The sequence below is a fragment of the Phalangium opilio genome, unplaced genomic scaffold (genome assembly GCF_054372755.1).
Source record: "Phalangium opilio isolate 3A_F unplaced genomic scaffold, DU_Popi_V2 ptg000046l_1, whole genome shotgun sequence".
In the NCBI taxonomy this organism is placed as follows: Eukaryota; Metazoa; Arthropoda; class Arachnida; order Opiliones; family Phalangiidae; genus Phalangium; species Phalangium opilio.
Window position 1 is genome coordinate 2,485,001 of NW_028324169.1, and position 23,156 is coordinate 2,508,156.

Consider the following 23,156-nt stretch of genomic DNA (forward strand, 5'->3'; position numbering starts at 1 on the left):
GATACGTGTTAATTTAAGTTTTCGAAGAGATCTAGCTTATTACTATGTCTAATCACGATGGTCAAAACATGTATCTACCAGGGCTCGAACATGGGACTTTCCGCGTGTTAGGCGGACGTGATAAACACTACACCATAGATACGTGTTAACATAAAGTTTTAGAAGAGATTTAGCTTAAAACTATGTCTAATCACGATGGTCAAAACATGTAACTATCAGGGCTCGAACCTGAGACCTTCCTCGTGTAAAGCAACGTGATAACCACTACACCATAGATACTTGGTTATTCTGAGTTTTCGAAGAGATCTACCTTATTATTATGTCTTATCACGATGGTCAAAGCATGTATCTACCAGGGCTCGAACCTGGGACCTTCCGCGTGTTAGGCGGACGTGATAACCACTACACCATAGGTGCGTGTTAATATAAAGTTATAGAAGAGATCTAGCTTATTATTATGTCTAATCACGATGGTCAAAGCATGAATCTACCAGGGCTCGAACCTGGGACCTTCCGCGTGTTAGGCGGACATAATAACCACTACACCATAGATATTTGGTTATTGTGAGTTTTCGAAGAGATCTACCTTATTATATGTCTAATCACGATGGTCAAAACATGTATCTACCAGGGCTCGAACCTGGGACCTTCCGCGTGTAAAGCGGACGTGATAACCACTACACCATAGATACGTGTTAATTTAAGTTTTCGAAGAGATCTAGCTTATTAGTATGTCTAATCACGATGGTCAAAACATGTATCTATCAGGGCTCGAACCTGGGACCTTCCGCGTGTAAAGCGGACGTGATAACCACTACACCATAGATACGTGTTAATTTAAGGTTTCGAAGAGATCTAGCTTATTACTATGTCTAATCACGATGGTCAAAACATGTATCTATCAGGGCACGAACCTGGGACCTTCCACGTGTTAGTCGGACGTGATAACCACTACACCATAGATACTTGTTTATTGTGAGTTTTCGAAGAGATCTACCTTATTATTATGTCTAATCACGATGGTCAAAACATGTATCTACCAGGGCTCGAACCTGGGACCTTCCGCGTGTAAGGCGGACGTGATAACCACTACACCATAGATACGTGTTAATTTAAGTTTTCGAAGAGATCTAGCTTATTACTATGTCTAATCACGATGGTCAAAACATGTATCTATCAGGGCTCAAACCTGGGACCTTCCGCGTGTTAGGCGGATGTGATAATCACTACACCATAGATACGTGTTAATTTAAGGTTTCGAAGAGATCTAGCTTATTATTATGTCTCATCACGATGGTCAAAAGATGTATCTACCAGGGCTCGAAACCGGTACCTTCCGCGTTTTAGGCGGACGTGATAACCACTACACCATAGATACTTGGTTATTGTGAGTTTTCTAAGAGATCTACCTTATTATTATGTATAATCTCGATGATCAAAACATGTATCTACCAGGGCTCGAACCTGGGACCTTCAACGTGTAAAGCGGACGTGATAACCACTACACCATAGATACGTGTTATTATAAAGTTTTCGAAGAGATCTAGCTTATTACTATGTCTAATCACGATGGTCAAAACATGTATCTATCAGGGCACGAACCTGGGACCTTCCGCGTGGTAGGCGGACGTGATAACCACTACACCATAGATACTTGGTTATTGTGAGTTTTCGAAGAGATCTACCTTATTATTATGTCTAATCACGATGGTCAAAACATGTATCTACCAGGGCTCGAACCTGGGACCTTCCGCGTGTAAAGCGGACGTGATAAACACTACACCATAGATACGTGTTAATTTAAGTTTTCGAAGAGATGTAGCTTATTACTATGTCTGATCACGATGGACAAAACATGTATCTATCAGGGCTCAAACCTGGGACCTGCCGCGTGTAAAGCGGACGTGATAACCACTACACCATAGATACTTGTTAATTTAAGTTTTCGAAGAGATCTAGCTTATTATTATGTATAATCACGATGATCAAAACATGTATCTACCAGGGCTCGAACCTGGGACCTTCCGCGTGTAAAGCGGACGTGATAACCACTACACCATAGATTCGTGTTATTATAAAGTTTTCGAAGAGATCTAGCTTGTTACTATGTCTAATCACGATGGTCAAAACATGTATCTATCAGGGCTCGAACCTGGGACCTTCCGCGTGTAAAGCGGACGTGATAACCACTACACCATAGATACGTGTTAATTTAAGTTTTCGAAGAGATCTAGCTTATTACTATGTCTAATCACGATGGTCAAAACATGTCTCTATCAGGGCACGAACCTGGGACCTTCCACGTGTTAGTCGGACGTGATAACTACTACACCATAGATACTTGTTTATTGTGAGTTTTCGAAGAGATCTACCTTATTATTATATCTAATCACGATGGTCAAAACATGTATCTACCAGGGCTCGAACCTGGGACCTTCCGCGTGTAAGGCGGACGTGATAACCACTACACCATAGATACGTGTTACTATAAACTTTTCGAAGAGATCTAGCTTATTACTATGTCTAATCACGATGGTCAAAACATGTATCTATCAGGGCTCAAACCTGGAACCTTCCGCGTGTTAGTCGGACGTGATAACCACTACACCATAGATACTTGTTTATTGTGAGTTTTCGAAGAGATCTACCTTATTATTATGTCTAATCACGATGGTCAAAACATGTATCTACCAGGGCTCGAACCTGGGACCTTCCGCGTGTTAGGCGGATGTGATAACCACTACACCATAGATACGTGTTACTATAAACTTTTCGAAGAGATCTAGATTATTACTATGTCTAATCACGATGGTCAAAACATGTATCTATCAGGGCTCAAACCTGGAACCTTCGGCGTGTTAGGCGGACGTGTTAACCACTACACCATAGATACGTGTTAATATAATGTTTTCGAAGAGATCTAGCTTATTACTATGTCTAATCACGATGGTCAAAACATGTATCTACCAGGGCTCGAACATGGGACTTTCCGCGTGTTAGGCGGACGTGATAAACACTACACCATAGATACGTGTTAACATAAAGTTTTAGAAGAGATTTAGCTTAAAACTATGTCTAATCACGATGGTCAAAACATGTAACTATCAGGGCTCGAACCTGAGACCTTCCTCGTGTAAAGCAACGTGATAACCACTACACCATAGATACTTGGTTATTCTGAGTTTTCGAAGAGATCTACCTTATTATTATGTCTTATCACGATGGTCAAAGCATGTATCTACCAGGGCTCGAACCTGGGACCTTCCGCGTGTTAGGCGGACGTGATAACCACTACACCATAGGTGCGTGTTAATATAAAGTTATAGAAGAGATCTAGCTTATTATTATGTCTAATCACGATGGTCAAAGCATGAATCTACCAGGGCTCGAACCTGGGACCTTCCGCGTGTTAGGCGGACATAATAACCACTACACCATAGATATTTGGTTATTGTGAGTTTTCGAAGAGATCTACCTTATTATTATGTCTAATCACGATGGTCAAAACATGTATCTACCAGGGCTCGAACCTGGGACCTTCCGCGTGTAAAGCGGACGTGATAACCACTACACCATAGATACGTGTTAATTTAAGTTTTCGAAGAGATCTAGCTTATTAGTATGTCTAATCACGATGGTCAAAACATGTATCTATCAGGGCTCGAACCTGGGACCTTCCGCGTGTAAAGCGGACGTGATAACCACTACACCATAGATACGTGTTAATTTAAGGTTTCGAAGAGATCTAGCTTATTACTATGTCTAATCACGATGGTCAAAACATGTATCTATCAGGGCACGAACCTGGGACCGTCCACGTGTTAGTCGGACGTGATAACCACTACACCATAGATACTTGTTTATTGTGAGTTTTCGAAGAGATCTACCTTATTATTATGTCTAATCACGATGGTCAAAACATGTATCTACCAGGGCTCGAACCTGGGACCTTCCGCGTGTAAGGCGGACGTGATAACCACTACACCATAGATACGTGTTAATTTAAGTTTTCGAAGAGATCTAGCTTATTACTATGTCTAATCACGATGGTCAAAACATGTATCTATCAGGGCTCAAACCTGGGACCTTCCGCGTGTTAGGCGGATGTGATAATCACTACACCATAGATACGTGTTAATTTAAGGTTTCGAAGAGATCTAGCTTATTATTATGTCTCATCACGATGGTCAAAAGATGTATCTACCAGGGCTCGAAACCGGTACCTTCCGCGTTTTAGGCGGACGTGATAACCACTACACCATAGATACTTGGTTATTGTGAGTTTTCTAAGAGATCTACCTTATTATTATGTATAATCACGATGATCAAAACATGTATCTACCAAGGCTCGAACCTGGGACCTTCAACGTGTAAAGCGGACGTGATAACCACTACACCATAGATACGTGTTATTATAAAGTTTTCGAAGAGATCTAGCTTATTACTATGTCTAATCACGATGGTCAAAACATGTATCTATCAGGGCACGAACCTGGGACCTTCCGCGTGGTAGGCGGACGTGATAACCACTACACCATAGATACTTGGTTATTGTGAGTTTTTGAAGAGATCTACCTTATTATTATGTCTAATCACGATGGTCAAAACATGTATCTACCAGGGCTCGAACCTGGGACCTTCCGCGTGTAAAGCGGACGTGATAAACACTACACCATAGATACGTGTTAATTTAAGTTTTCGAAGAGATGTAGCTTATTACTATGTCTGATCACGATGGACAAAACATGTATCTATCAGGGCTCGAACCTGGGACCTTCCGCGTGTAAAGCGGACGTGATAACCACTACACCATAGATACGTGTTAATTTAAGTTTTCGAAGAGATCTAGCTTATTATTATGTATAATCACGATGATCAAAACATGTATCTACCAGGGCTCGAACCTGGGACCTTCCGCGTTTAAAGCGGACGTGATAACCACTACAACATAGATTCGTGTTATTATAAAGTTTTCGAAGAGATCTAGCTTATTACTATGTCTAATCACGATGGTCAAAACATGTATCTATCAGGGCTCGAACCTTGGACCTTCCGCGTGTAAAGCGGACGTGATAACCACTACACCATAGATACGTGTTAATTTAAGGTTTCGAAGAGATCTAGCTTATTACTATGTCTAATCACGATGGTCAAAACATGTATCTATCAGGGCACGAACCTGGGACCTTCCACGTGTTAGTCGGACGTGATAACCACTACACCATAGATACTTGTTTATTGTGAGTTTTCGAAGAGATCTACCTTATTATGTCTAATCACGATGGTCAAAGCATGTATCTACCAGGGCTCGAACCTGGGACCTTCCGCGTGTAAGGCGGACGTGATAACCACTACACCATAGATACGTGTTAATTTAAGTTTTCGAAGAGATCTAGCTTATTACTATGTCTAATCACGATGGTCAAAACATGTATCTATCAGGGCTCAAACCTGGGACCTTCCGCGTGTTAGGCGGATGTGATAACCACTACACCATAGATACGTGTTAATATAAACTTTTCGAAGAGATCTAGCTTATTACTATGTCTAATCACGATGGTCAAAACATGTATCTATCAGGGCTCAAACATGGAACCTTCCGCGTGTTAGGCGGATGTGATAACCACTACACCATAGATACTTGTTTATTGTGAGTTTTCGAAGAGATCTACCTTATTATTATGTCTAATCACGATGGTCAAAAGATGTATCTACCAGGGCTCGAACCTGGGACCTTCCGCGTGTAAGGCGGACGTGATAACCACTACACCATAGATACGTGTTAATTTAAGTTTTCGAAGAGATCTAGCTTATTACTATGTCTAATCACGATGGTCAAAACATGTATCTATCAGGGCTCAAACCTGGGACCTTCCGCGTGTTAGGCGGATGTGATAACCACTACACCATAGATACGTGTTAATACAAACTTTTCGAAGAGATCTAGCTTATTACTATGTCTAATCACGATGGTCAAAACATGTATCTACCAGGGCTCGAACCTGGGACCTTCCGCGTGTTAGGCGGACATGATAACCACTACACCATAGATATTTGGTTATTGTGAGTTTTCGAAGAGATCTACCTTATTATTATGTCTAATCACGATGGTCAAAACATGTATCTACCAGGGCTCGAACCTAGGACCTTCCGCGTGTAAAGCGGACGTGATAACCACTACACCATAGATACGTGTTAATTTAAGTTTTCGAAGAGATCTAGCTTATTAGTATGTCTAATCACGATGGTCAAAACATGTATCTATCAGGGCTCGAACCTGGAATCTTCCGCGTGTTAGGCGGACGTGATAACCACTACACCATAGATACGTGTTAATATAATGTTTTCGAAGAGATCTAGCTCATTACTATGTCTAATCACGATGGTCAAAACACGTATTTACCAGGGCTCGAACCTAGGACCTTCCGCGTGTAAAGCAACGTGATAACCACTACACCATAGATACTTGGTTATTCTGAGTTTTCGAAGAGATCTACCTTATTATTATGTCTTATCACGATGGTCAAAACATGTATCTACCAGGGCTCGAACCTGGGACCTTCCGCGTGTTAGGCGGACGTGATAACCACTACACCATAGGTGCGTGTTAATATAAAGTTATAGAAGAGATCTAGCTTATTATTATGTCTAATCACGATGGTCAAAGCATGAATCTACCAGGGCTCGAAACCGGGACCTTCCGCGTTTTAGGCGGACGTGATAACCACTACACCATAGATACTTGGTTATTGTGAGTTGTCTAAGAGATCTACCTTATTATTATGTATAATCACAATGATCAAAACATGTATCTACCAGGGCTCGAACCTGGGACCTTCCGCGTGTAAGGCGGACGTGATAACCACTACACCATAGATACGTGTTAATTTAAGTTTTCGAAGAGATCTAGCTTATTACTATGTCTAATCACGATGGTCAAAACATGTATCTATCAGGGCTCAAACCTGGGACCTTCCGCGTGTTAGGCGGATGTGATAATCACTACACCATAGATACGTGTTAATTTAAGTTTTCGAAGAGATCTAGCTTATTACTATGTCTAATCACGATGGTCAAAACATGTATCTATCAGGGCACGAACCTGGCACCTTCCGCGTGGTAGGCGGACGTGATAAACACTACACCATAGATACGTGTTAATTTAAGTTTTCGAAGAGATGTAGCTTATTACTATGTCTGATCACGATGGACAAAACATGTATCTATCAGGGCTCGAACCTGGGACCTTCCGCGTGTAAAGCGGACGTGATAACCACTACACCATAGATTCGTGTTAATTTAAGTTTTCGAAGAGATCAGGCTTATTATTATGTATAATCACGATGATCAAAACATGTATCTACCAGGGCTCGAACCTGGCACCTTCCGCGTTTAAAGCGGACGTGATAACCCCTACAACATAGATTCGTGTTATTATAAAGTTTTCGAAGAGATCTAGCTTATTACTATGTCTAATCACGATGGTCAAAACATGTATCTATCAGGGCTCGAACCTGGGACCTTCCGCGTGTAAAGCGGACGTGATAACCACTACACCATAGATACGTGTTAATTTAAGGTTTCGAAGAGATCTAGCTTATTACTATGTCTAATCACGATGGTCAAAACATGTATCTATCAGGGCACGAACCTGGGACCTTCCACGTGTTAGTCGGACGTGATAACCACTACACCATAGATACTTGTTTATTGTGAGTTTTCGAAGAGATCTACCTTATTATTATGTCTAATCACGATGGTCAAAACATGTATCTACCAGGGCTCGAACCTGGGACCTTCCGCGTGTAAGGCGGACGTGATAACCACTACACCATAGATACGTGTTAATTTAAGTTTTCGAAGAGATCTAGCTTATTACTATGTCTAATCACGATGGTCAAAACATGTATCTATCAGGGCTCAAACCTGGGACCTTCCGCGTGTTAGGCGGATGTGATAACCACTACACCATAGATACGTGTTAATATAAAATTTTCGAAGAGATATAGCTTATTACTATGTCTAATCACGATGGTCAAAACATGTATCTATCAGGGCTCAAACCTGGAACCTTCCGCGTGTTAGGCGGACGTGATAACCACTACACCATAGATACTTGTTTATTGTGAGTTTTCGAAGAGATCTACCTTATTTTTATGTCTAATCACGATGGTCAAAACATGTATCTACCAGGGCTCGAACCTGGGACCTTCCGCGTGTAAGGCGGACGTGATAACCACTACACCATAGATACGTGTTAATTTAAGTTTTCGAAGAGATCTAGCTTATTACTATGTCTAATCACGATGGTCAAAACATGTATCTATCAGGGCCCAAACCTGGGACCTTCCGCGTGTTAGGCGGATGTGATAACCACTACACCATAGATACGTGTTAATATAAACTTTTCGAAGAGATCTAGCTTATTACTATGTCTAATCACGATGGTCAAAACATGTATCTACCAGGGCTCGAACCTGGGACCTTCCGCGTGTTAGGCGGACTTGATAACCACTACACCATAGATATTTGGTTATTGTGAGTTTTCGAAGAGATCTACCTTATTATTATGTCTAATCACGATGGTCAAAACATGTATCTACCAGGGCTCGAACCTAGGACCTTCCGCGTGTAAAGCGGACGTGATAACCACTACACCATAGATACGTGTTAATTTAAGTTTTCGAAGAGATCTAGCTTATTAGTATGTCTAATCACGATGGTCAAAACATGTATCTATCAGGGCTCGAACCTGGAATCTTCCGCGTGTTAGGCGGACGTGATAACCACTACACCATAGATACGTGTTAATATAATGTTTTCGAAGAGATCTAGCTTATTACTATGTCTAATCACGATGGTCAAAACATTTATCTACCAGGGCTCGAACCTGGGACCTTCCGCGTGTTAGGCGGACGTGATAACCACTACACCATAGGTGCGTGTTAATATAAAGTTATAGAAGAGATTAGCTTATTTTTATGTCTAATCACGATGGTCAAAGCATGAATCTACCAGGGCTCGAAACCGGGACCTTCCGCGTTTTAGGCGGACGTGATAACCACTACACCATAGATACTTGGTTATTGTGAGTTTTCTAAGAGATCTACCTTATTATTATGTATATTCACGATGATCAAAACATGTATCTACCAGGGCTCGAACCTGGGACCTTCCGCGTGTAAGGCGGACGTGATAACCACTACACCATAGATACGTTTTAATTTAAGTTTTCGAAGAGATCTAGCTTATTACTATGTCTAATCACGATGGTCAAAACATGTATCTATCAGGGCTCAAACCTGGGACCTTCCGCGTGTTAGGCGGATGTGATAACCACTACACCATAGATACGTGTTAATATAAACTTTTCGAAGAGATCTAGCTTATTACTATGTCTAATCACGATGGTCAAAACATGTATCTACCAGGGCTCGAACATGGGACCTTCCGCGTGTTAGGCGGACGTGATAAACACTACACCATAGATACGTGTTAACATAAAGTTTTAGAAGAGATTTAGCTTATAACTATGTCTAATCACGATGGTCAAAACATGTAACTATCAGGGCTCGAACCTGAGACCTTCCTCGTGTAAAGCAACGTGATAACCACTACACCATAGATACTTGGTTATTCTGAGTTTTCGAAGAGATCTACCTTATTATTATATCTTATCACGATGGTCAAAGCATGTATCTACCAGGGCTCGAACCTGGGACCTTCCGCGTGTTAGGCGGACGTGATAACCACTACACCATAGGCGCGTGTTAATATAAAGTTATAGAAGAGATCTAGCTTATTATTATGTCTAATCACGATGGTCAAAACATGTATCTATCAGGGCTTGAACCTGGAATCTTCCGCGTGTTAGGCGGACGTGATAACCACTACACCATAGATACGTGTTAATATAATGTTTTCGAAGAGATCTAGCTTATTACTATGTCTAATCACGATGGTGTAAAACATGTATCTACCAGGGCTCGAACCTGGGACCTTCCGCGTGTTAGGCGGACGTGATAAACACTACACCATAGATACGTGTGTACATAAAGTTTTAGAAGAGATTTAGCTTATAACTATGTCTAATCACGATGGTCAAAACATGTAACCATCAGGGTTTGAACCTGAGACCTTCCTCGTGTAAAGCAACGTGATAACCACTACACCATAGATACTTGGTTATTTTGAGTTTTCTAAGAGATCTACCTTATTATTATGTATAATCACGATGATCAAAACATGTATCTACCAGGGCTCGAACCTGGGATCTTCCGCGTGTAAAGCGGACGTGATAACCACTACACCATAGATACGTGTTATTATAAAGTTTTCGAAGAGATCTAGCTTATTACTATGTCTAATCACGATTTTCAAAACATGCATCCATCAAGGCTCGAACCTGAGACCTTCCGCGTGTAAAGCGGACGTGATAACCACTACACCATAGATACGTGTTAATATAAGTTTTCGAAGAGATCTAGCTTATTACTATGTCTAATCACGATGGTCTAAACATGTATCTATCAGGGCTCGAACCTGGGACCTTCCGCGTGTTAGGCGGACGTGATAACCACTACACCATAGGTGCGTGTTAATATAAATTTATAGAAGAGATCTAGCTTATTATTATTATGTCTAATCACGATGGTCAAAGCTTGAATTTAACAGGGCTCGAACCTGAGACCTTTCGCGTGTAAAGCGGACGTGATAACCACTACATTAAGATACGTGTTATTATAAAGTTTTCGAAGAGATCTAGCTTATTACTATGTCTAATCACGATGGTCAAAACATGTATCTATCAGGGCTCGAACCTGAGACCTTCCGCGTGTAAAGCGGACGTGATAACCACTACACCATAGATACGTGTTAATTCAAGTTTTCGAAGAGATCTAGCTTATTACTATGTCTAATCACGATGGTCTAAACATATATCTATCAGGGCACGAACCTGGGACCTTCCGCGTGTTAGGCGGACGTGATAACCACTACACCATAGATACGTGTTAATATAATGTTTTCGAAGAGATCTAGCTTATTACTATGTCTAATCACGATGGTCAAAACATGTATCTACCAGGGCTCGAACCTGGGACCTTCCGCGTGTTAGGCGGACGTGATAAAGACTACACCATAGATACAAGTTAACATAAAGTTTTAAAAGAGATCTAGCTTATAACTATGTCTAATCACGATGGTCAAAACATGTAACTATCAGGGCTCGAACCTGAGACCTTCCTCGTGTAAAGCAACGTGATAACCACTACACCATAGATACTTGGTTATTCTGAGTTTTCGAAGAGATCTACTTTATTATTATGTCTTATCACGATGGTCAAAACATTTATCTACCAGGGCTCGAACATGGGACCTTCCGCGTGTAAGGCGGACGTGATAACCACTACACCATAGATACTTGGCTATTGTGAGTTTTCGAAGAGATCTACCTTATTATTATGTCTAATCACGATGGTCAAAACATGCATCTACCATGGCTCAAACCTGGGACCTTCCGCGTGTAAGGCGGACGCGATAACCACTACACCATAGATACGTGTTATTATAAAGTTTTCGAAGAGATCTAGCTTATTACTATGTCTAATCACGATGGTCAAAACATTTATCTATCAGGGCTCGAACCTGACACCTTACGCGTGTTGGGCGGACGTGATAACCCCTACACCATAGATACTTGGCTATTGTGAGTTTTCGAAGAGATCTACCTTATTATTATGTCTAATCACGATGGTCAAAACATGTATCTATCAGGGCTCGAACCTGAGACCTTCCTCGTGTAAAGCAACGTGATAACCACTACACCATAGATACTTGGCTATTGTGAGTTTTCGAAGAGATCTACCTTATTATTATGTCTAATCACGATGGTCAAAACATGTATCTACCAGGGCTCGAAACCGGGACCTTCCGCGTGTAAAGCGGACGTGACAACCACTACACCATAGATACGTGTTAATATAAAGTTTACGAAGAGATCTAGCTTATTACTATGTCTAATCACGATGGGCATAACATGTATCTATCAGGGCTCGAACCTGACACCTTCCGCGTGTAAAGCGGACGTGATAACCACTACACCATAGATACGTGTTAATATAAAGTTTTAGAAGAGATCTAGCTTATTATTATGTCTAATCACGATGGTCAAAACATGTATCTACCAGGGCTCTAACCTGGGACCTTCCGCGTGTTAGGCGGATGGGATAACCACTACACCATAGATACTTGGTTATTGTGAATTTTCGAAGAGATCTACCTTATTATTATGTCTAATCACGATGGTCAAAACATGCATCTACCATGGCTCGAACCTGGGACCTTCCGCGTGTAAGGCGGACGCGATAACCACTACACCATAGATACGTGTTATTATAAAGTTTTTGAAGAGATCTAGCTTATTACTATGTCTAATCACGATGGTCAAAACATTTATCTATCAGGAATCGAACCTGACACCTTCCGCGTGTTGGGCGGACGTGATAACCCCTACACCATAGATACTTGGCTATTGAGAGTTTTCTAAGAGATCTACCTTATTATTATGTATAATCACGATGATCAAAACATGTATCTACCAGGGCTCGAACCTGGGATCTTCCGCGTGTAAAGCGGACGTGATAACCACTACACCATAGATACGTGTTATTATAAAGTTTTCGAAGAGATCTAGCTTATTACTATGTCTAATCACGATTTTCAAAACATGCATCCATCAAGGCTCGAACCTGAGACCTTCCGCGTGTAAAGCGGACGTGATAACCACTACACCATAGATACGTGTTAATTTAAGTTTTCGAAGAGATCTAGCTTATTACTATGTCTAATCACGATGGTCTAAACATGTATCTATCAGGGCACGAACCTGGGACCTTCCGCGTGTTAGGCGGACGTGATAACCACTACACCATAGAAACTTGGTTATTGTGAGTTTTCGAAGAGATCTACCTTATAATTATGTCTAATCACGATGGTCAAAACATGCATCTACCATGGCTCAAACCTGGGACCTTCCGCGTGTAAGGCGGACGCGATAACCACTACACCATAGATACGTGTTATTATAAAGTTTTCGAAGAGATCTAGCTTATTACTATGTCTAATCACGATGGTCAAAACATTTATCTATCAGGGCTCGAACCTGACACCTTACGCGTGTTGGGCAGACGTGATAACCCCTACACCATAGATACTTGGCTATTGTGAGTTTTCGAAGAGATCTACCTTATTATTATGTCTAATCACGATGGTCAAAACATGTATCTATCAGGGCTCGAACCTGAGACCTTCCTCGTGTAAAGCAACGTGATAACCACTACACCATAGATACTTGGCTATTGTGAGTTTTCGAAGAGATCTACCTTATTATTATGTCTAATCACGATGGTCAAAACATGTATCTACCAGGGCTCGAAACCGGGACCTTCCGCGTGTAAAGCGGACGTGACAACCACTACACCATAGATACGTGTTAATATAAAGTTTACGAAGAGATCTAGCTTATTACAATGTCTAATCACGATGGGCATAACATGTATCTATCAGGGCTTGAACCTGACACCTTCCGCGTGTAAAGCGGACGTGATAACCACTACACCATAGATACGTGTTAATATAAAGTTTTAGAAGAGATCTAGCTTATTATTATGTCTAATCACGATGGTCAAAACATGTATCTACCAGGGCTCTAACCTGGGACCTTCCGCGTGTTAGGCGGATGGGATAACCACTACACCATAGATACTTGATTATTGTGAATTTTCGAAGAGATCTACCTTATTATTATGTCTAATCACGATGGTCAAAACATGCATCTACCATGGCTCGAACCTGGGACCTTCCGCGTGTAAGGCGGACGCGATAACCACTACACCATAGATACGTGTTATTATAAAGTTTTTGAAGAGATCTAGCTTATTACTATGTCTAATCACGATGGTCAAAACATTTATCTATCAGGAATCGAACCTGACACCTTCCGCGTGTTGGGCGGACGTGATAACCCCTACACCATAGATACTTGGCTATTGAGAGTTTTCTAAGAGATCTACCTTATTATTATGTATAATCACGATGATCAAAACATGTATCTACCAGGGCTCGAACCTGGGATCTTCCGCGTGTAAAGCGGACGTGATAACCACTACACCATAGATACGTGTTATTATAAAGTTTTCGAAGAGATCTAGCTTATTACTATGTCTAATCACGATTTTCAAAACATGCATCCATCAAGGCTCGAACCTGAGACCTTCCACGTGTAAAGCGGACGTGATAACCACTACACCATAGATACGTGTTAATTTAAGTTTTCGAAGAGATCTAGCTTATTACTATGTCTAATCACGATGGTCTAAACATGTATCTATCAGGGCACGAACCTGGGACCTTCCGCGTGTTAGGCGGACGTGATAACCACTACACCATAGAAACTTGGTTATTGTGAGTTTTCGAAGAGATCTACCTTATAATTATGTCTATTCACGATGGTCAAAACATGTATCTACCAGGGCTCGAACCTGGGACCTTCCGCGTGTAAAGCGGACGTGATAACCACTACACCATAGATACGTGTTAATTTACGTTTTCGAAGAGATCTAGCTTATTACTATGTCTAATCACGATGGTCAAAACATGTATCTACCAGGGCTCGAACCTGGGACCTTCCGCGTGTAGAGCGGACGTGATAACCACTACACCATAGATACGTGTTAATTTAAGTTTTCGAAGAGATCTAGCTTATTACTATGTCTAATCACGATGGTCAAAACATGTATCTATCAGGGCTCAAACCTGGGACCTTCCGCGTGTTAGGCGGATGTGATAACCACTACACCATAGATACGTGTTAATATAAACTTTTCGAAGAGATCTAGCTTATTACTATGTCTAATCACGATGGTCAAAACATGTATCTACCAGGGCTCGAACATGGGACCTTCCGCGTGTTAGGCGGACGTGATAAACACTACACCATAGATACGTGTTAACATAAGGTTTTAGAAGAGATTTAGCTTATAACTATGTCTAATCACGATGGTCAAAACATGTAACTATCAGGGTTCGAACCTGAGACCTTCCTCGTGTAAAGCAACGTGATAACCACTACACCATAGATACTTGGTTATTCTGAGTTTTCGAAGAGATCTACCTTATTATTATGTGTTATCACCATGGTCAAAGCATGTATCTACCAGGGCTCGAACCTGGGACCTTCCGCGTGTTAGGCGGACGTGATAACCACTACACCATAGGTGCGTGTTAATATAAAGTTATAGAAGAGATCTAGCTTACTATTATGTCTAATCACGATGGTCAAAGCATGAATCTACCAGGGCTCGAACCTGGGACCTTCCGCGTGTTAGGCGGACATGATAACCACTACACCATAGATACTTGGTTATTGTGAGTTTTCGAAGGGATCTACCTTATTATTATGTCTAATCACGATGGTCAAAACATGTATCTACCAGGGCTCGAACCTGGGACCTTCCGCGTGTAAAGCGGACGTGATAACCACTACACCATAGATACGTGTTATTATAAAGTTTTCGAAGAGATCTAGCTTATTACTATGTCTAATCACGATTTTCAAAACGTGCATCTATCAGGGCTCGAACCTGAGACCCTCCGCGTGTAAAGCGGACGTGATAACCACTACACCATAGATACGTGTTAATTTAAGTTTTCGAAGAGATCTAGCTTATTACTATGTCTAATCACGATGGTCTAAACATGTATCTATCAGGGCACGAACCTGGGACCTTCCGCGTGTTAGTCGGACGTGATAACCACTACACCATAGATACGTGTTAATTCAAGTTTTCGAAGAGATCTAGCTTATTACTATGTCTAATCACGATGGTCAAAACATGTATCTATCAGGGCTCGAACCTGGGACCGTCCGCGTGTAAAGCGGACGTGATAACCACTACACCATAGATACGTGTTAATTCAAGTTTTCGAAGAGATCTAGCTTATTACTATGTCTAATCACGATGGTCTAAACATGTATCTATCAGGGCTCGAACCTGGGACCTTCCGCGTGTTAGGCGGACGTGATAACCACTACACCATAGGTGCGTGTTAATATAAATTTATAGAAGAGATCTAGCTTATTATTATTATGTCTAATCACGATGGTCAAAGCTTGAATTTAACAGGGCTCGAACCTGAGACCTTTCGCGTGTAAAGCGGACGTGATAACCACTACATTAAGATACGTGTTATTATAAAGTTTTCGAAGAGATCTAGCTTATTACTATGTCTAATCACGATGGTCAAAACATGTATCTATCAGGGCTCGAACCTGAGACCTTCCGCGTGTAAAGCGGACGTGATAACCACTACACCATAGATACGTGTTAATTCAAGTTTTCGAAGAGATCTAGCTTATTACTATGTCTAATCACGATGGTCTAAACATATATCTATCAGGGCACGAACCTGGGACCTTCCGCGTGTTAGGCGGACGTGATAACCACTACACCATAGATACGTGTTAATATAATGTTTTCGAAGAGATCTAGCTTATTACTATGTCTAATCACGATGGTCAAAACATGTATCTACCAGGGCTCGAACCTGGGACCTTCCGCGTGTTAGGCGGACGTGATAAAGACTACACCATAGATACAAGTTAACATAAAGTTTTAAAAGAGATCTAGCTTATAACTATGTCTAATCACGATGGTCAAAACATGTAACTATCAGGGCTCGAACCTGAGACCTTCCTCGTGTAAAGCAACGTGATAACCACTACACCATAGATACTTGGTTATTCTGAGTTTTCGAAGAGATCTACTTTATTATTATGTCTTATCACGATGGTCAAAACATTTATCTACCAGGGCTCGAACCTGGGACCTTCCGCGTGTAAGGCGGACGTGATAACCACTACACCATAGATACTTGGCTATTGTGAGTTTTCGAAGAGATCTACCTTATTATTATGTCTAATCACGATGGTCAAAACATGCATCTACCATGGCTCAAACCTGGGACCTTCCGCGTGTAAGGCGGACGCGATAACCACTACACCATAGATACGTGTTATTATAAAGTTTTCGAAGAGATCTAGCTTATTACTATGTCTAATCACGATGGTCAAAACATTTATCTATCAGGGCTCGAACCTGACACCTTACGCGTGTTGGGCGGACGTGATAACCCCTACACCATAGATACTTGGCTATTGTGAGTTTTCGAAGGGATCTACCTTATTATTATGTCTAATCACGATGGTCAAAACATGTATCTATCAGGGCTCGAACCAGAGACCTTCCTCGTGTAAAGCAACGTGATAACCACTACACCATAGATACTTGGCTATTGTGAGTTTTCGAAGAGATCTACCTTATTATTATGTCTAATCACGATGGTCAAAACATGTATCTACCAGGGCTCGAAACCGGGACCTTCCGCGTGTAAAGCGGACGTGACAACCACTACACCATAGATACGTGTTAATATAAAGTTTACGAAGAGATCTAGCTTATTACTATGTCTAATCACGATGGGCATAACATGTATCTATCAGGGCTCGAACCTGACACCTTCCGCGTGTAAAGCGGACGTGATAACCACTACACCATAGATACGTGTTAATATAAAGTTTTAGAAGAGATCTAGCTTATTATTATGTCTAATCACGATGGTCAAAACATGTATCTACCAGGGCTCTAACCTGGGACCTTCCGCGTGTTAGGCGGATGGGATAACCACTACACCATAGATACTTGGTTATTGTGAATTTTCGAAGAGATCTACCTTATTATTATGTCTAATCACGATGGTCAAAACATGCATCTACCATGGCTCGAACCTGGGACCTTCCGCGTGTAAGGCGGACGCGATAACCACTACACCATAGATACGTGTTATTATAAAGTTTTTGAAGAGATCTAGCTTATTACTATGTCTAATCACGATGGTCAAAACATTTATCTATCAGGAATCGAACCTGACACCTTCCGCGTGTTGGGCGGACGTGATAACCCCTACACCATAGATACTTGGCTATTGAGAGTTTTCGAAGAGATCTACCTTATTATTATGTCTAATCACGATGGTCAAAACATGTATCTACCAGGGCTGAACCTGAGACCTTCCGCGTGTAAAGCGGACGTGATAACCACTACACCATAGATACGTGCTAATTTAAGTTTTCGAAGAGATCTAGCTTATTACTATGTCTAATCACGATGGTCAAAACACGTATCTATCAGGGCTCGAACCTGGGACCTTCCGCGTGTTAGGCGGACGTGATAACCACTACACCATAGATACTTGGTCATTGTGAGTTTTCGAAGAGATCTACCTTATTATTATGTCTAATCACGATGGACAAAACATTTTTCTACCAGGGCTCGAACCTGGAACCTTCCTCGTGTGAAGCGGACGTGATAACCACTACACCATAGATACGTAGTAGTTCCGAGTTTTCCAAGAGACCTAGCTTATTTTTATGCCCAATCACGATGGACAAAACATTTATCTACCAGGGCTCGAACCTGGGAACTTCCGCGTGTCAGGCGGACAAGATAACCACTACACCAAAGTTAGGTAGTTGTACTAAGTTTTCCAAGAGACCTAGCGTATTATTATGCCCAATCACGATGGGAAAAACATGTTTCTTATGGGCCTCGACCATGGAACCTTCCGCGTGTTAGGCGTACGTGAAAACCACTACACCATAGATACGTAGTAATGCTGAAATTTCCAAGGGACCTAGCTTTTTTTATGCCCAATCACGATGGTCAAAATATGTGCCTACCAGGGCTCGAACCTGGGACCTTCCGCGTGTGAAGTGGACGTGATAACCACTACACCATAGATGCGTACTAATGCAGAGTTTTCCAAGAAACCTAGCTTTTTTATGCCCAATCACGATGGAAAAAACATGTATCAACCAGGAATCGAACCTGGGACCTTCCGCGTGTTAAGCGGACGTGATAACCACTACACCATAGATACTTAGTTATTGCGAGTTTTCGAAGAGATCTACCTTATTATTATGTCTAATCACGATGGTCAAAACATGCATCTACCAGGGCTCGAACCTGGGACCTTCCGCGTGTAAAGCGGACGTGATAACCACTACACCATAGATACGTGTTAATTTAAGTTTTCGAAGAGATCTAGCTTATTACTATGTCTAATCACGATGGTCAAAACATGTATTTATCAGGGCTCGAACCTGAGACCTTCCGCATGTAAAGCGGACGTGATAACCACTACACCATAGATACGTGTTAATTTAAGTTTTCGAAGAGATCTAGCTTATTGCTATGTCTAATCACGATGGTCAAAACATGTATCTATCAGGGCTCGAACCTGGGACCTTGCGCGTGTTAGGCGGACGTGATAACCACTACACCATAGATACTTAGTTATTGTGAGTTTTCGAAGAGATCTACCTTATTATTATGTCTAATCACGATGGTCAAAACATGCATCTACCAGGGCTCGAACCTGGGACCTTCCGCGTGTAAAGCGGACGTGATAACCACTACACCATAGATACGTGTTAATTTAAGTTTTCGAAGAGATCTAGCTTATTACTATGTCTAATCACGATGGTCAAAACATGTATTTATCAGGGCTCGAACCTGAGACCTTCCGCGTGTAAAGCGGACGTGATAACCACTACACCATAGATACATGTTAATTTAAGTTTTCGAAGAGATCTAGCTTATTACTATGTCTAATCACGATGGTCAAAACATGTATCTATCAGGGCTCTAACCTGGGACCTTCCGCGTGTTAGGCGGATGGGATAACCACTACACCATAGATACTTGGTTATTGTGAATTTTCGAAGAGATCTACCTTATTATTATGTCTAATCACGATGGTCAAAAAATGCATCTACCATGGCTCGAACCTGGGACCTTCCGCGTGTAAGGCGGACGCGATAACCACTACACCATAGATACGTGTTATTATAAAGTTTTTGAAGAGATCTAGCTTATTACTATGTCTAATCACGATGGTCAAAACATTTATCTATCAGGAATCGAACCTGACACCTTCCGCGTGTTGGGCGGACGTGATAACCCCTACACCATAGATACTTGGCTATTGAGAGTTTTCGAAGAGATCTACCTTATTATTATGTCTAATCACGATGGTCAAAACATGTATCTACCAGGGCTGAACCTGAGACCTTCCGCGTGTAAAGCGGACGTGATAACCACTACACCATAGATACGTGCTAATTTAAGTTTTCGAAGAGATCTAGCTTATTACTATGTATAATCACGATGGTCAAAACACGTATCTATCAGGGCTCGAACCTGGGACCTTCCGCGTGTTAGGCGGACGTGATAACCACTACACCATAGATACTTGGTCATTGTGAGTTTTCGAAGAGATCTACCTTATTATTATGTCTAATCACGATGGACAAAACATTTTTCTACCAGGGCTCGAACCTGGAACCTTCCTCGTGTGAAGCGGACGTGATAACCACTACACCATAGATACGTAGTAGTTCCGAGTTTTCCAAGAGACCTAGCTTATTTTTATGCCCAATCACGATGGACAAAACATTTATCTACCAGGGCTCGAACCTGGGAACTTCCGCGTGTCAGGCGGACAAGATAACCACTACACCAAAGTTAGGTAGTTGTACTAAGTTTTCCAAGAGACCTAGCGTATTATTATGCCCAATCACGATGGGAAAAACATGTTTCTTATGGGCCTCGACCATGGAACCTTCCGCGTGTTAGGCGTACGTGAAAACCACTACACCATAGATACGTAGTAATGCTGAAATTTCCAAGGGACCTAGCTTTTTTTATGCCCAATCACGATGGTCAAAATATGTGCCTACCAGGGCTCGAACCTGGGACCTTCCGCGTGTGAAGTGGACGTGATAACCACTACACCATAGATGCGTACTAATGCAGAGTTTTCCAAGAAACCTAGCTTTTTTATGCCCAATCACGATGGAAAAAACATGTATCAACCAGGAATCGAACCTGGGACCTTCCGCGTGTTAAGCGGACGTGATAACCACTACACCATAGATACTTAGTTATTGCGAGTTTTCGAAGAGATCTACCTTATTATTATGTCTAATCACGATGGTCAAAACATGCATCTACCAGGGCTCGAACCTGGGACCTTCCGCGTGTAAAGCGGACGTGATAACCACTACACCATAGATACGTGTTAATTTAAGTTTTCGAAGAGATCTAGCTTATTACTATGTCTAATCACGATGGTCAAAACATGTATTTATCAGGGCTCGAACCTGAGACCTTCCGCATGTAAAGCGGACGTGATAACCACTACACCATAGATACGTGTTAATTTAAGTTTTCGAAGAGATCTAGCTTATTGCTATGTCTAATCACGATGGTCAAAACATGTATCTATCAGGGCTCGAACCTGGGACCTTGCGCGTGTTAGGCGGACGTGATAACCACTACACCATAGATACTTAGTTATTGTGAGTTTTCGAAGAGATCTACCTTATTATTATGTCTAATCACGATGGTCAAAACATGCATCTACCAGGGCTCGAACCTGGGACCTTCCGCGTGTAAAGCGGACGTGATAACCACTACACCATAGATACGTGTTAATTTAAGTTTTCGAAGAGATCTAGCTTATTACTATGTCTAATCACGATGGTCAAAACATGTATTTATCAGGGCTCGAACCTGAGACCTTCCGCGTGTAAAGCGGACGTGATAACCACTACACCATAGATACATGTTAATTTAAGTTTTCGAAGAGATCTAGCTTATTACTATGTCTAATCACGATGGTCAAAACATGTATCTATCAGGGCTCTAACCTGGGACCTTCCGCGTGTTAGGCGGATGGGATAACCACTACACCATAGATACTTGGTTATTGTGAATTTTCGAAGAGATCTACCTTATTATTATGTCTAATCACGATGGTCAAAAAATGCATCTACCATGGCTCGAACCTGGGACCTTCCGCGTGTAAGGCGGACGCGATAACCACTACACCATAGATACGTGTTATTATAAAGTTTTTGAAGAGATCTAGCTTATTACTATGTCTAATCACGATGGTCAAAACATTTATCTATCAGGAATCGAACCTGACACCTTCCGCGTGTTGGGCGGACGTGATAACCCCTACACCATAGATACTTGGCTATTGAGAGTTTTCGAAGAGATCTACCTTATTATTATGTCTAATCACGATGGTCAAAACATGTATCTACCAGGGCTGAACCTGAGACCTTCCGCGTGTAAAGCGGACGTGATAACCACTACACCATAGATACGTGCTAATTTAAGTTTTCGAAGAGATCTAGCTTATTACTATGTATAATCACGATGGTCAAAACACGTATCTATCAGGGCTCGAACCTGGGACCTTCCGCGTGTTAGGCGGACGTGATAACCACTACACCATAGATACTTGGTCATTGTGAGTTTTCGAAGAGATCTACCTTATTATTATGTCTAATCACGATGGACAAAACATTTTTCTACCAGGGCTCGAACCTGGAACCTTCCTCGTGTGAAGCGGACGTGATAACCACTACACCATAGATACGTAGTAGTTCCGAGTTTTCCAAGAGACCTAGCTTATTTTTATGCCCAATCACGATGGACAAAACATTTATCTACCAGGGCTCGAACCTGGGAACTTCCGCGTGTCAGGCGGACAAGATAACCACTACACCAAAGTTAGGTAGTTGTACTAAGTTTTCCAAGAGACCTAGCGTATTATTATGCCCAATCACGATGGGAAAAACATGTTTCTTATGGGCCTCGACCATGGAACCTTCCGCGTGTTAGGCGTACGTGAAAACCACTACACCATAGATACGTAGTAATGCTGAAATTTCCAAGGGACCTAGCTTTTTTTATGCCCAATCACGATGGTCAAAATATGTGCCTACCAGGGCTCGAACCTGGGACCTTCCGCGTGTGAAGTGGACGTGATAACCACTACACCATAGATGCGTACTAATGCAGAGTTTTCCAAGAAACCTAGCTTTTTTATGCCCAATCACGATGGAAAAAACATGTATCAACCAGGAATCGAACCTGGGACCTTCCGCGTGTTAAGCGGACGTGATAACCACTACACCATAGATACTTAGTTATTGCGAGTTTTCGAAGAGATCTACCTTATTA

At 41.7% G+C, this 23,156-nt stretch overlaps 61 non-coding genes across 61 annotated transcripts in view; all 61 read right to left on the reverse strand.

Annotated features, from left to right (window-relative positions):
* TRNAV-UAC (transfer RNA valine (anticodon UAC)) overlaps positions 1-5 on the reverse strand; it is a 73-nt gene extending 68 nt beyond the window's left edge. Inside the window, exon 1 of the tRNA in view lies at positions 1-5. This exon is cut by the window's left edge and continues 68 nt beyond it. This is a non-coding gene — a tRNA (tRNA-Val).
* Positions 6-344: 339 nt separating this feature from the next.
* Positions 345-417, reverse strand: TRNAV-AAC (transfer RNA valine (anticodon AAC)). The gene has a single exon. It is a non-coding gene; the product is annotated as a tRNA-Val (tRNA).
* Positions 418-619: 202 nt separating this feature from the next.
* TRNAV-UAC (transfer RNA valine (anticodon UAC)) lies at positions 620-692 on the reverse strand. Its single transcript has one exon. It is a non-coding gene; the product is annotated as a tRNA-Val (tRNA).
* Positions 693-756: 64 nt separating this feature from the next.
* On the reverse strand, positions 757-829 carry TRNAV-UAC (transfer RNA valine (anticodon UAC)). The gene has a single exon. It is a non-coding gene; the product is annotated as a tRNA-Val (tRNA).
* A 202-nt stretch (positions 830-1,031) lies between these two features.
* Positions 1,032-1,104, reverse strand: TRNAV-UAC (transfer RNA valine (anticodon UAC)). Its single transcript has one exon. It is a non-coding gene; the product is annotated as a tRNA-Val (tRNA).
* Positions 1,105-1,305: 201 nt separating this feature from the next.
* Positions 1,306-1,378, reverse strand: TRNAF-AAA (transfer RNA phenylalanine (anticodon AAA)). Its single transcript has one exon. It is a non-coding gene; the product is annotated as a tRNA-Phe (tRNA).
* A 203-nt stretch (positions 1,379-1,581) lies between these two features.
* Positions 1,582-1,654, reverse strand: TRNAG-ACC (transfer RNA glycine (anticodon ACC)). The gene has a single exon. It is a non-coding gene; the product is annotated as a tRNA-Gly (tRNA).
* A 65-nt stretch (positions 1,655-1,719) lies between these two features.
* On the reverse strand, positions 1,720-1,792 carry TRNAV-UAC (transfer RNA valine (anticodon UAC)). Its single transcript has one exon. It is a non-coding gene; the product is annotated as a tRNA-Val (tRNA).
* A 201-nt stretch (positions 1,793-1,993) lies between these two features.
* Positions 1,994-2,066, reverse strand: TRNAV-UAC (transfer RNA valine (anticodon UAC)). Its single transcript has one exon. It is a non-coding gene; the product is annotated as a tRNA-Val (tRNA).
* Positions 2,067-2,131: 65 nt separating this feature from the next.
* TRNAV-UAC (transfer RNA valine (anticodon UAC)) lies at positions 2,132-2,204 on the reverse strand. The gene has a single exon. It is a non-coding gene; the product is annotated as a tRNA-Val (tRNA).
* Positions 2,205-2,406: 202 nt separating this feature from the next.
* On the reverse strand, positions 2,407-2,479 carry TRNAV-UAC (transfer RNA valine (anticodon UAC)). Its single transcript has one exon. It is a non-coding gene; the product is annotated as a tRNA-Val (tRNA).
* Positions 2,480-2,682: 203 nt separating this feature from the next.
* TRNAV-AAC (transfer RNA valine (anticodon AAC)) lies at positions 2,683-2,755 on the reverse strand. The gene has a single exon. It is a non-coding gene; the product is annotated as a tRNA-Val (tRNA).
* Positions 2,756-3,233: 478 nt separating this feature from the next.
* TRNAV-AAC (transfer RNA valine (anticodon AAC)) lies at positions 3,234-3,306 on the reverse strand. Its single transcript has one exon. It is a non-coding gene; the product is annotated as a tRNA-Val (tRNA).
* A 203-nt stretch (positions 3,307-3,509) lies between these two features.
* Positions 3,510-3,582, reverse strand: TRNAV-UAC (transfer RNA valine (anticodon UAC)). Its single transcript has one exon. It is a non-coding gene; the product is annotated as a tRNA-Val (tRNA).
* Positions 3,583-3,646: 64 nt separating this feature from the next.
* Positions 3,647-3,719, reverse strand: TRNAV-UAC (transfer RNA valine (anticodon UAC)). Its single transcript has one exon. It is a non-coding gene; the product is annotated as a tRNA-Val (tRNA).
* Positions 3,720-3,921: 202 nt separating this feature from the next.
* TRNAV-UAC (transfer RNA valine (anticodon UAC)) lies at positions 3,922-3,994 on the reverse strand. Its single transcript has one exon. It is a non-coding gene; the product is annotated as a tRNA-Val (tRNA).
* A 201-nt stretch (positions 3,995-4,195) lies between these two features.
* On the reverse strand, positions 4,196-4,268 carry TRNAF-AAA (transfer RNA phenylalanine (anticodon AAA)). The gene has a single exon. It is a non-coding gene; the product is annotated as a tRNA-Phe (tRNA).
* Positions 4,269-4,471: 203 nt separating this feature from the next.
* Positions 4,472-4,544, reverse strand: TRNAG-ACC (transfer RNA glycine (anticodon ACC)). The gene has a single exon. It is a non-coding gene; the product is annotated as a tRNA-Gly (tRNA).
* A 65-nt stretch (positions 4,545-4,609) lies between these two features.
* TRNAV-UAC (transfer RNA valine (anticodon UAC)) lies at positions 4,610-4,682 on the reverse strand. The gene has a single exon. It is a non-coding gene; the product is annotated as a tRNA-Val (tRNA).
* Positions 4,683-4,746: 64 nt separating this feature from the next.
* TRNAV-UAC (transfer RNA valine (anticodon UAC)) lies at positions 4,747-4,819 on the reverse strand. Its single transcript has one exon. It is a non-coding gene; the product is annotated as a tRNA-Val (tRNA).
* A 474-nt stretch (positions 4,820-5,293) lies between these two features.
* Positions 5,294-5,366, reverse strand: TRNAV-UAC (transfer RNA valine (anticodon UAC)). The gene has a single exon. It is a non-coding gene; the product is annotated as a tRNA-Val (tRNA).
* Positions 5,367-5,706: 340 nt separating this feature from the next.
* TRNAV-UAC (transfer RNA valine (anticodon UAC)) lies at positions 5,707-5,779 on the reverse strand. The gene has a single exon. It is a non-coding gene; the product is annotated as a tRNA-Val (tRNA).
* A 202-nt stretch (positions 5,780-5,981) lies between these two features.
* TRNAV-AAC (transfer RNA valine (anticodon AAC)) lies at positions 5,982-6,054 on the reverse strand. The gene has a single exon. It is a non-coding gene; the product is annotated as a tRNA-Val (tRNA).
* A 65-nt stretch (positions 6,055-6,119) lies between these two features.
* On the reverse strand, positions 6,120-6,192 carry TRNAV-UAC (transfer RNA valine (anticodon UAC)). The gene has a single exon. It is a non-coding gene; the product is annotated as a tRNA-Val (tRNA).
* A 339-nt stretch (positions 6,193-6,531) lies between these two features.
* Positions 6,532-6,604, reverse strand: TRNAV-AAC (transfer RNA valine (anticodon AAC)). The gene has a single exon. It is a non-coding gene; the product is annotated as a tRNA-Val (tRNA).
* Positions 6,605-6,669: 65 nt separating this feature from the next.
* TRNAF-AAA (transfer RNA phenylalanine (anticodon AAA)) lies at positions 6,670-6,742 on the reverse strand. Its single transcript has one exon. It is a non-coding gene; the product is annotated as a tRNA-Phe (tRNA).
* A 65-nt stretch (positions 6,743-6,807) lies between these two features.
* On the reverse strand, positions 6,808-6,880 carry TRNAV-UAC (transfer RNA valine (anticodon UAC)). Its single transcript has one exon. It is a non-coding gene; the product is annotated as a tRNA-Val (tRNA).
* A 613-nt stretch (positions 6,881-7,493) lies between these two features.
* TRNAV-UAC (transfer RNA valine (anticodon UAC)) lies at positions 7,494-7,566 on the reverse strand. The gene has a single exon. It is a non-coding gene; the product is annotated as a tRNA-Val (tRNA).
* A 202-nt stretch (positions 7,567-7,768) lies between these two features.
* On the reverse strand, positions 7,769-7,841 carry TRNAV-UAC (transfer RNA valine (anticodon UAC)). The gene has a single exon. It is a non-coding gene; the product is annotated as a tRNA-Val (tRNA).
* Positions 7,842-8,181: 340 nt separating this feature from the next.
* Positions 8,182-8,254, reverse strand: TRNAV-UAC (transfer RNA valine (anticodon UAC)). Its single transcript has one exon. It is a non-coding gene; the product is annotated as a tRNA-Val (tRNA).
* A 340-nt stretch (positions 8,255-8,594) lies between these two features.
* TRNAV-UAC (transfer RNA valine (anticodon UAC)) lies at positions 8,595-8,667 on the reverse strand. The gene has a single exon. It is a non-coding gene; the product is annotated as a tRNA-Val (tRNA).
* A 339-nt stretch (positions 8,668-9,006) lies between these two features.
* TRNAF-AAA (transfer RNA phenylalanine (anticodon AAA)) lies at positions 9,007-9,079 on the reverse strand. Its single transcript has one exon. It is a non-coding gene; the product is annotated as a tRNA-Phe (tRNA).
* A 65-nt stretch (positions 9,080-9,144) lies between these two features.
* Positions 9,145-9,217, reverse strand: TRNAV-UAC (transfer RNA valine (anticodon UAC)). The gene has a single exon. It is a non-coding gene; the product is annotated as a tRNA-Val (tRNA).
* Positions 9,218-9,694: 477 nt separating this feature from the next.
* TRNAV-AAC (transfer RNA valine (anticodon AAC)) lies at positions 9,695-9,767 on the reverse strand. The gene has a single exon. It is a non-coding gene; the product is annotated as a tRNA-Val (tRNA).
* A 204-nt stretch (positions 9,768-9,971) lies between these two features.
* TRNAV-AAC (transfer RNA valine (anticodon AAC)) lies at positions 9,972-10,044 on the reverse strand. The gene has a single exon. It is a non-coding gene; the product is annotated as a tRNA-Val (tRNA).
* Positions 10,045-10,246: 202 nt separating this feature from the next.
* Positions 10,247-10,319, reverse strand: TRNAV-UAC (transfer RNA valine (anticodon UAC)). The gene has a single exon. It is a non-coding gene; the product is annotated as a tRNA-Val (tRNA).
* Positions 10,320-10,799: 480 nt separating this feature from the next.
* TRNAV-UAC (transfer RNA valine (anticodon UAC)) lies at positions 10,800-10,872 on the reverse strand. The gene has a single exon. It is a non-coding gene; the product is annotated as a tRNA-Val (tRNA).
* A 1,166-nt stretch (positions 10,873-12,038) lies between these two features.
* Positions 12,039-12,111, reverse strand: TRNAV-UAC (transfer RNA valine (anticodon UAC)). The gene has a single exon. It is a non-coding gene; the product is annotated as a tRNA-Val (tRNA).
* A 479-nt stretch (positions 12,112-12,590) lies between these two features.
* TRNAV-UAC (transfer RNA valine (anticodon UAC)) lies at positions 12,591-12,663 on the reverse strand. Its single transcript has one exon. It is a non-coding gene; the product is annotated as a tRNA-Val (tRNA).
* A 1,443-nt stretch (positions 12,664-14,106) lies between these two features.
* TRNAV-UAC (transfer RNA valine (anticodon UAC)) lies at positions 14,107-14,179 on the reverse strand. The gene has a single exon. It is a non-coding gene; the product is annotated as a tRNA-Val (tRNA).
* A 340-nt stretch (positions 14,180-14,519) lies between these two features.
* Positions 14,520-14,592, reverse strand: TRNAV-UAC (transfer RNA valine (anticodon UAC)). The gene has a single exon. It is a non-coding gene; the product is annotated as a tRNA-Val (tRNA).
* A 64-nt stretch (positions 14,593-14,656) lies between these two features.
* Positions 14,657-14,729, reverse strand: TRNAV-UAC (transfer RNA valine (anticodon UAC)). Its single transcript has one exon. It is a non-coding gene; the product is annotated as a tRNA-Val (tRNA).
* Positions 14,730-15,206: 477 nt separating this feature from the next.
* Positions 15,207-15,279, reverse strand: TRNAV-AAC (transfer RNA valine (anticodon AAC)). Its single transcript has one exon. It is a non-coding gene; the product is annotated as a tRNA-Val (tRNA).
* Positions 15,280-15,482: 203 nt separating this feature from the next.
* TRNAV-UAC (transfer RNA valine (anticodon UAC)) lies at positions 15,483-15,555 on the reverse strand. Its single transcript has one exon. It is a non-coding gene; the product is annotated as a tRNA-Val (tRNA).
* Positions 15,556-15,894: 339 nt separating this feature from the next.
* Positions 15,895-15,967, reverse strand: TRNAV-UAC (transfer RNA valine (anticodon UAC)). Its single transcript has one exon. It is a non-coding gene; the product is annotated as a tRNA-Val (tRNA).
* Positions 15,968-16,309: 342 nt separating this feature from the next.
* On the reverse strand, positions 16,310-16,382 carry TRNAV-UAC (transfer RNA valine (anticodon UAC)). The gene has a single exon. It is a non-coding gene; the product is annotated as a tRNA-Val (tRNA).
* A 477-nt stretch (positions 16,383-16,859) lies between these two features.
* Positions 16,860-16,932, reverse strand: TRNAV-UAC (transfer RNA valine (anticodon UAC)). Its single transcript has one exon. It is a non-coding gene; the product is annotated as a tRNA-Val (tRNA).
* A 616-nt stretch (positions 16,933-17,548) lies between these two features.
* TRNAV-UAC (transfer RNA valine (anticodon UAC)) lies at positions 17,549-17,621 on the reverse strand. Its single transcript has one exon. It is a non-coding gene; the product is annotated as a tRNA-Val (tRNA).
* A 615-nt stretch (positions 17,622-18,236) lies between these two features.
* On the reverse strand, positions 18,237-18,309 carry TRNAV-AAC (transfer RNA valine (anticodon AAC)). The gene has a single exon. It is a non-coding gene; the product is annotated as a tRNA-Val (tRNA).
* A 478-nt stretch (positions 18,310-18,787) lies between these two features.
* On the reverse strand, positions 18,788-18,860 carry TRNAV-CAC (transfer RNA valine (anticodon CAC)). The gene has a single exon. It is a non-coding gene; the product is annotated as a tRNA-Val (tRNA).
* Positions 18,861-18,923: 63 nt separating this feature from the next.
* TRNAV-AAC (transfer RNA valine (anticodon AAC)) lies at positions 18,924-18,996 on the reverse strand. The gene has a single exon. It is a non-coding gene; the product is annotated as a tRNA-Val (tRNA).
* Positions 18,997-19,061: 65 nt separating this feature from the next.
* TRNAV-UAC (transfer RNA valine (anticodon UAC)) lies at positions 19,062-19,134 on the reverse strand. Its single transcript has one exon. It is a non-coding gene; the product is annotated as a tRNA-Val (tRNA).
* Positions 19,135-19,473: 339 nt separating this feature from the next.
* Positions 19,474-19,546, reverse strand: TRNAV-UAC (transfer RNA valine (anticodon UAC)). The gene has a single exon. It is a non-coding gene; the product is annotated as a tRNA-Val (tRNA).
* Positions 19,547-20,297: 751 nt separating this feature from the next.
* TRNAV-AAC (transfer RNA valine (anticodon AAC)) lies at positions 20,298-20,370 on the reverse strand. Its single transcript has one exon. It is a non-coding gene; the product is annotated as a tRNA-Val (tRNA).
* A 478-nt stretch (positions 20,371-20,848) lies between these two features.
* On the reverse strand, positions 20,849-20,921 carry TRNAV-CAC (transfer RNA valine (anticodon CAC)). The gene has a single exon. It is a non-coding gene; the product is annotated as a tRNA-Val (tRNA).
* Positions 20,922-20,984: 63 nt separating this feature from the next.
* On the reverse strand, positions 20,985-21,057 carry TRNAV-AAC (transfer RNA valine (anticodon AAC)). The gene has a single exon. It is a non-coding gene; the product is annotated as a tRNA-Val (tRNA).
* A 65-nt stretch (positions 21,058-21,122) lies between these two features.
* TRNAV-UAC (transfer RNA valine (anticodon UAC)) lies at positions 21,123-21,195 on the reverse strand. Its single transcript has one exon. It is a non-coding gene; the product is annotated as a tRNA-Val (tRNA).
* A 339-nt stretch (positions 21,196-21,534) lies between these two features.
* TRNAV-UAC (transfer RNA valine (anticodon UAC)) lies at positions 21,535-21,607 on the reverse strand. Its single transcript has one exon. It is a non-coding gene; the product is annotated as a tRNA-Val (tRNA).
* Positions 21,608-22,358: 751 nt separating this feature from the next.
* TRNAV-AAC (transfer RNA valine (anticodon AAC)) lies at positions 22,359-22,431 on the reverse strand. The gene has a single exon. It is a non-coding gene; the product is annotated as a tRNA-Val (tRNA).
* Positions 22,432-22,909: 478 nt separating this feature from the next.
* Positions 22,910-22,982, reverse strand: TRNAV-CAC (transfer RNA valine (anticodon CAC)). The gene has a single exon. It is a non-coding gene; the product is annotated as a tRNA-Val (tRNA).
* Positions 22,983-23,045: 63 nt separating this feature from the next.
* Positions 23,046-23,118, reverse strand: TRNAV-AAC (transfer RNA valine (anticodon AAC)). The gene has a single exon. It is a non-coding gene; the product is annotated as a tRNA-Val (tRNA).
* Positions 23,119-23,156: the final 38 nt, after the last annotated feature.